Source organism: Passer domesticus, chromosome 3, assembly GCF_036417665.1.
Source record: "Passer domesticus isolate bPasDom1 chromosome 3, bPasDom1.hap1, whole genome shotgun sequence".
Lineage (NCBI taxonomy): Eukaryota > Metazoa > Chordata > Aves > Passeriformes > Passeridae > Passer > Passer domesticus.
In genome coordinates this window covers 20,085,309-20,092,568 of record NC_087476.1, presented here as the reverse complement: position 1 = coordinate 20,092,568, position 7,260 = coordinate 20,085,309, and the positions used below count along the sequence as shown (strand labels likewise).

At 37.9% G+C, this 7,260-nt stretch overlaps 1 long non-coding RNA gene across 2 annotated transcripts; it reads right to left on the bottom strand.

Moving 5' to 3' along the window:
• Window positions 1–823: 823 nt before the first annotated feature.
• Window positions 824–6,961, bottom strand: LOC135297944 (uncharacterized). Of its 2 annotated transcripts, none has more exons than XR_010359885.1 (3): window positions 6,853–6,961; window positions 1,829–5,131; window positions 824–874 (listed from the first exon to the last, which is right to left on the bottom strand). It is a non-coding gene; the product is annotated as an uncharacterized LOC135297944 (long non-coding RNA). The 2 variants fall into 2 exon arrangements; XR_010359886.1 differs by having other exon boundaries at window positions 1,829–5,128; window positions 6,853–6,952.
• Between the last annotated feature and the right edge of the window lie 299 nt (window positions 6,962–7,260).

The following is a 7,260-nucleotide window of genomic DNA, read 5'->3' as shown; positions in this document are numbered from 1 at the left end:
GCTTCTAGCTCAATGTCTGGAGCCCCAAGCAACTCTCTTAGAATACAAATAAATAATAATAGAATCTACAGACTCTCTCTGCTCTTGTCCTTAAGGCATTGCTGACCCTTCAGTCTCTAACTATGTGAATTCAAGGAAAAGCATTTTCCTCTGACAAAAACTCCAACCAACCAACCCACCAACCAACCAACCCCCACAATCAAAAAACCAAAACCCCCCAAACCAAACCTGAGCTATGGAATGAGTGAAATTGCTATATTCATAATGAATATTTAACTTTGGCGTAAACGCAAAATTTGGATAGCCTAGAACATTAGAAGCTTTTTAAAATGATTCCATGCTGTCGCTTAAAAATTTAGAAGATTCCTTCTGTAAGTACACTATGCCACCACAGTGCAGAGAGCATGAATCACAGTCCCCTGCTTTCCAGATTGCATAACAATTGTTTTTGTCTTCTGATAAAAAAACACTCAGAGATTGCAAGGAGAGATTCAAAACTGTAATATATGACATCTGGTCAAATGTTTCATGTATTTAAAACACAGTCAAAATCTAAGCAAGCTAAACCATCAAAACATCTCTGGCACCACCTACAGAAGTAATTCAGTATTAGCTTTAAAGATTTTCTGTTGGAAGAAAAAAAAATTAAATAAAGACAGAAAATTGAAGAGGAGTACTCCCCTCCCCCAGTAAATAAATAAATAAATGAACAAAGAATTTAAAGAACTAGAATTATATGGATGCTTAGACCCCCACTGATGAAGTGCTGCTTATTAGGAGCTGCTGTGCTTTCCATGCAGCATATTCAAACTCCAAAGTGTACTTACATACTTGTGAATGTTCTCCAGGAAATGATTAAGTGACAAGATACAATCTGTAATGTGGGGAAATCAGTTTTTACTATGAAGAATTTACTTTCTAGTACTGGAAGACTACATATATAGATTAATCACATTTTCACAGCTGGATTTTTGAATAGAGCCTCATTAAACTGGTATAAATATACACCATATTGTTGTGTATGTTTTGGCTTTTTCATCAGCATCAAGATAACTTTGGTACAGAAGAATGCTGTTTCATTATATCCACTCCAGCTGTGCTCTTCTTCCAAAGTCTTAGCACTTGCCAAATATAAAACTTAGCACTTGCTCACAGCAGTAAGTTGGCAAAGTTTGATTGAATGAACGATAATATGAGAACAGAGTAGGTAAGGGAAAAGATAAAATGAACTTTAGAATTAAGAGAAAATTTTGGTCACAGATATTTTTTTGTCTCTTTGCTATTCACTAAGGTTGCTGGGCTTATTACCATAAACAAAATAGACATTATTGAGTCCCCATGACAATGAGAGAAAAAAATAGCTTTGACCAAAATGACAGATTGCAGCAGAAAATCCCATATAACATTATTATGGTTGTGCAAAAAGGCACAGAAAGAGCAGGTTATAGAGCTGATATTGTGCTCAGAACCCTGTGAGGAAAGTGTCTCACAGTAACAGTGATCTAAGAAGCTCAGAAAGATCTTGTGCTTTTAGTACTGGTATAAATCTTAGTGAAAAAAAAAATCAAATAATGAGCTCACCAATGTTAAAAATGCAAAATATCTTTTTAATTTCATCAAGGTAAGATTTCCTTTGTGGATTCCTTAGAGGTACAACAGGTATTTTTATGTCTTCCAGACACAGGGCTATGGCACAGCTGGGGAAGAGGAAGTAAGTGGGACCCTTAGGGGCTTGCAGTCCTGGAGGACCCAGCTGCTGGGCTGCATGCCCTGGAGGCAGCCAGGGCACTGCTGGCACACCAACACCTGCCCAGCAGGTCTGGCTTACCCTTTGAACTGGTTGTGCTTAGCTGTACCAAGTGTGCAGCGTCTCTGAATCAGGCTGGGCACCTCACTGGGCTCTTAAAGAAAAGAAGCAAGGTTTGAATATACTTGTCGAGTGTCTCAGCCAAAATCTCTGGTTTTCAAGATGTTTTATATTTTTCCAGCTAGCACTTTTATCCCCAAAGTTACTGTGTATTCTCCAGGTAGGTATAAGATTCAACAGACTTGCTGTATATATTCATATTTACATTCTTGAAAAATTTTATGGGTGTATAAAATGTCTATAAGTATTCTTTATTGATACTCTTTATTGAAAGTAGCTCCCTGATGAAATTTCAGTTGATTGCGCTGATGTAACTCAGAGGGAAATTAGACTTCAGATTAATTTTACATCATTGCCTTTCCTCACAGATTTTTCTTTTTTACTAAAAACAAATTATATATAACCATTATATACAACCAATACATTTTGAATTGAATGAGTAATTATTAAACTGGAGATTGCTATGATCTCATTAAAATAGGCCTATTCTTGCAATAAAAGCAATGATTCACTCTTCACAAGTGAGTTTAGACCACTGACGTTAAATGCTAATCCTTCCACCAAACCAGAGCGAGAATGATTTTCTTCATGAGCTGCAATATCAAATTCCAGTAAAGAAACCATTTAAGCACTGCAGGAGTCTCACAAATATCAACAACTACTGAGACCAAGGCCTGTATTGTCACAGAGGGCACTGGAGAGTACACAGTCCCATCCAGAGTGTGGGGAAGCAAAGGAGAGCTTTAGCTGAGGGACTGCAGAGCGCTATCCAGGAAACATCCAGTTTGGTGTCACGGAAAAAAGGGTGGGAAATGAAGGGCATGACAGCCTCATTTGTAAGCGGGTTCTTCCAGGTGCAGCATGTCATATTTTTACAACAAGCAACATGAATTTTTTTGTGGGTGAACAGTTGAATACCAGTGACATTATATCCTACTGCACAAAAAAACCCAAAACCAAAAACAAAACACCTCAAAAAATCTCTTGAATGACAGTAGTGGAAAAAAAAAAACATGGAAAAACTTCTCTCTCATCTATTTTCAGTTCATATACTTTGTATATTTCATAGCACTTTTGATAATGTCATTCTTACTTTCTTCTCTAAATTACTATGTTTTCTCTCTTCTTGAGGGAGAAGAGTTTATGTCAATCAGGCTTTAGTTATCTACTCGATTTTATTATGTCCATAACAACTATTGTTACTTATTCTGGATTTATCTAGTGTATGTAAGGTTAAAACAAAAAGTTGATGGTGAAACTGCAATTTCTTTCATAACAAGGTGGTTTTGTAGAAATAAGTCAGTTTTGTATGCTGTAGGTGGGTTTCATTTAATTAATTTGACATGCCAATTAATATGGGCCACCTAGAAGGCAATAATTATTATTATTGCAACAATTTAATAATGCTTTCCCTTGACTGACAGGATGATTTTAAATTGATCACTTAGCAGTTAAGAGGTCTGCCAGTTACAACTCTGCTTCCTGCCATCCATGAATTAGGTGTTTTTTAGGATGCTATGGAAAATAATTTTCACTTGTTTTGCTCTGAATTCATGGATTTGCTGTAAAATGTCACTGGTGAGAAGGAATTGTTCTTGTACTCTTGACTGAGTAGTTTTTTGGCAGACGTCTTAGCAACCCTGCATACTCTCTGTGACAGAGTGTTGATTTTTAGTCCTTCTATGAGATGGGGCCAGGATGGAGAGAATTGTTTTCTTTTTCCCTTTTCTATTGTTTGGAAGCAAGTGTTTCCAACACTGTTCTTGTCATATTGGCAATGAATATTGCGCTTTGTTTTAGGAAGCAGATGCACTTCAGAAACATTTTAATGATTTTTTTTTAGTGAGGTTACATTATGTTTTCTTCTTTCTTTTCTTTTTTTTTCCTTTGGAGTACTTTCAGTATAGTATGGTCCTCTAACAAAACATTACAATTATATCACAAATTCAATCGATGGACTTGAAGAGCAAGCAATGAGAAATGTGCATGATGCCACAATCTGCAACCATGGTGACTCATGCCCCAACAAAGAAGATGAATGGTTTCAGTGATAATATCCAAGTGGAGTATTCCACTAAACTCATGGCACTGACTCACTGCTTGATTAGATATGGCACACAACAGCTCCAGCGAGCAGAGAGGGAGCCTTCAAGGGTAGGTTACAAGGTTTATTTTTCACAGACCTTCAGAAAACTCTAGAAGGTAGCCGATCCATTCAGCTATTACCACTGTCATCTGTACCTCATTTTTCACTGCATTGATATCTTAGAGGTCTTCCAAAATACATTTACAGTATGTAGATGTGTCAACACCACTCTTAGGCACACATGTTTAAGGTAGTTTTTAGCTAGTGGTGATCATTAGAAAGAATTATGGGTTTCAGAGGTTCCTTGTGGATTACACAGTTCTCTGAAACTTAAATCCACACATATGCATGTATGTAATCCAATATAAATACATTACAATATATTTCTGATTTCAAAAAACCCCTGGAAGTATGACAATCTGAATCCTGAAGATGAAAATATTAAAAATTTTTTTAACTGGGAGCTTTAAAGGGATATTTTCATCCTTCTTTATCCTGAAGTATAAAAATAATAATGCCTTGTGGAGAGTAGATGGTACATGTTAACTTACACAGTCTCATATAGCATATTGCTAATAAAAATAGAATAATCAAAGTACTCACAGTCTCTTAGAAGTGAAATGGCATCTCAACCTAAATTAGCAGAAAACATCTGGAAAGATTTTATTTAAGAAATTAAAGTACTGAAATGTCTTTTATAATGATGAAGAGGTATAACAGGGCTTAATAAATCATCTGGTTAAAATGCCATAATAACATCACTTTCTAAGAAGGTAAGATTTTAGGCAACACATTTTTGTTAAGCCTAACCTAAAATTTATTGTAATAAAAGACTTTTCTAACTCCAAGGGAGAAAACAGCTCCTCTTTTCACCAGTCTTTCATAGATCAGAAGTGGTTCATGTCATGGCCCAGATTTCTCTTTCTTCCACTCAGCAAATCCTCCATATCCTTCATGAAGAGCAGAGCTTCAAACTTGCCCAGCACTTCAAGTGAATTTTGAAGAGGAGGGAAGGTTATATGGCCTGTAGACTGTGGCTGTCTTCATGTGCTACAGGCTGTCCACTTGTAGCTCTGGAGCATGACACCACTGTGTTGGCATCCATTGTACTGGCCACTGTGATCACAAAATATTTCATTTCCAAAACTGACAGCTTTTCGGTTCTCCATTTTGTACTGCTGAAGAAGATTTTCTCAGTTAATCTTTCATTTACTTTGTTATATATCATAGTGTTTTCAAACTATTTTTTTTCAGTTTGTCAAGATAGTTTTGAATTATGTTAGTCTTTCAATACATGTGCAGTTCTTACCTTATTGAACATTACTGTCTGCAATTTTCTAGTCTCATTTGCAATTGTTCCAATTCTTTGATTTATTAGTACTGTTTCTTACAACTGTAAAATGAATATGTAAAAATGATCCTGCTTCTGCTGAGCCCTAAGCAGCTCATTAATTGTGAACTACAAAGTTGAAATATTTACAAAAAATCACTCTCAAAATATTAACTTATTACTAATCTACCCAAAATAAACTCCTGGACACAGAAGATAACATAATTTTCCTTTGAGTAGTACATAAGTAGCATCAAAAAAGTCTAAATGATTGCATGAATAACTGATTTTTAATATTGGCTAAATGTTTTTTCTTATAGTAAAAAAAATAAACAAACTTATTTTTGCAGTCAAATAAAATGCTTGTTAGACTGATCCAGAACATTAATTTGGAAATTTGGTTTGTTTATTATTCTTGGGTTTTTCTATTATTCAAAAATAAACAGTGAGAAAATGTATAATTGAAATATTTTTTTAATTAATAATTTTTTCCTATTTTGTTTTCATTGTCATTACATTCTGAAATCAGTGACAGCTACTACATTACTTTTAAAAAGGAACCCTACGATGAGAGGGTTAAACACTGAAATAAGATCACTAAGAAGGTTGTGAAATCTTCAACCTTAGAGACTTTCAAAACTCAACTAGACAAAGTCCAGCACAGATGAATCTAATTTTCAACTAACTCTGCTTTGAGTAGCACGTTGAACTATACCACACACAGAGGTCCCTTCCAGTCTAGATTTTCTTTTAATTCCATGTAAATTCAAGGAAGAACATGCATATTAGGATGACAAAAAGCAATAATTTGCCTGCTTGATAAATATCAGTATATTAGGTTCTATTTTGTCGGGCCAGGGTTTTATGAGCCTTCAAAAGGGAACCTAATACACCCAAGGATAGCTTAGCTATTACCTTTGGAGGCAAATAATGAGCAGGATGGCTTCTGCTGCAGTGTTAGAAACAAAAAGGTTTAATAAAAGGCAAAATAACAAACAGAAAAATCCAAGCCAGGTACAGTGGTTTGCCCTGGTAGAAACACCTCCACAAAAGCAGTTTAGTTCTTTTGTCTTCCTCTTTTTCTACCTTATGGCCCAGGCGGGAGTTTTTGGCTTCTATCCAATTAGGTGACCCCAAGGTTTTAGTGAAGTCTCTGGGGTCCTATAAAGTGGCTTTTCACCTGATCATTGGGAGAAACTTCTGGGCTTCTTTCCTTTTTTGGGGGACAAAGGCTAGCTTTGCCATTCTGTCATTAGGGGGCACTCTCCTACATTCCTACATCAGTATTCGTTGTTCCAAAATTCATACACTGTATTTTTGTTAAGCACACCAATAGACATGTTTATTAGCTGAGGGCAGGATGGGCACAGCGCTTGAACATCTCATGTCATTGCAGGGACAGGGGCTGCTGGGACAGGGGCTGCTGTCCTCTGGGTCAGACATGGAGTCCTGGACCGTGGGCAGGGAAGGGGAAGCCATGGGGCTAGCAGCAGGCAGTGTCAGGGCTGGCTGTCCCTTCACCTAGAGCCAGCACACCTGGGTCTCATGTAGCATAAAAATGATACCCACCAGATCAGATCAGATCACAAAGCTTCAGCAGCACGTTGTGAAGGCAGCTCAGCTGTGTGGGCTGTGTGTGAGGGCGCTGCCGTCGTTCACCCATGGCCGGTGAAACCCAGCCCAGGCAGCGCTCGCCAGCCCATGGAGGGGATGGAACCCAGGGGCAGGGAGCCAGGACTGCCTCTGCAGCAGCCAGCACGGCCAGCTCTGAGCCATGGGCACCTGCCACAGCCTCTGCTGCTGGGTCTGGGACCGAGGTTCTCCTCCTGGCCCTGCTCGTGCACACAGCAAGGAGGAACTGTGTGTTAGGCCTTGCACAGCCACGGCGCGTGTGAATAACCTGCACACACGGCTTGGCTCCAGGAAGAGAAAGCAGAGTGACGTGCAGCTGACATGTATGACCTGAGGTCAGGGGTA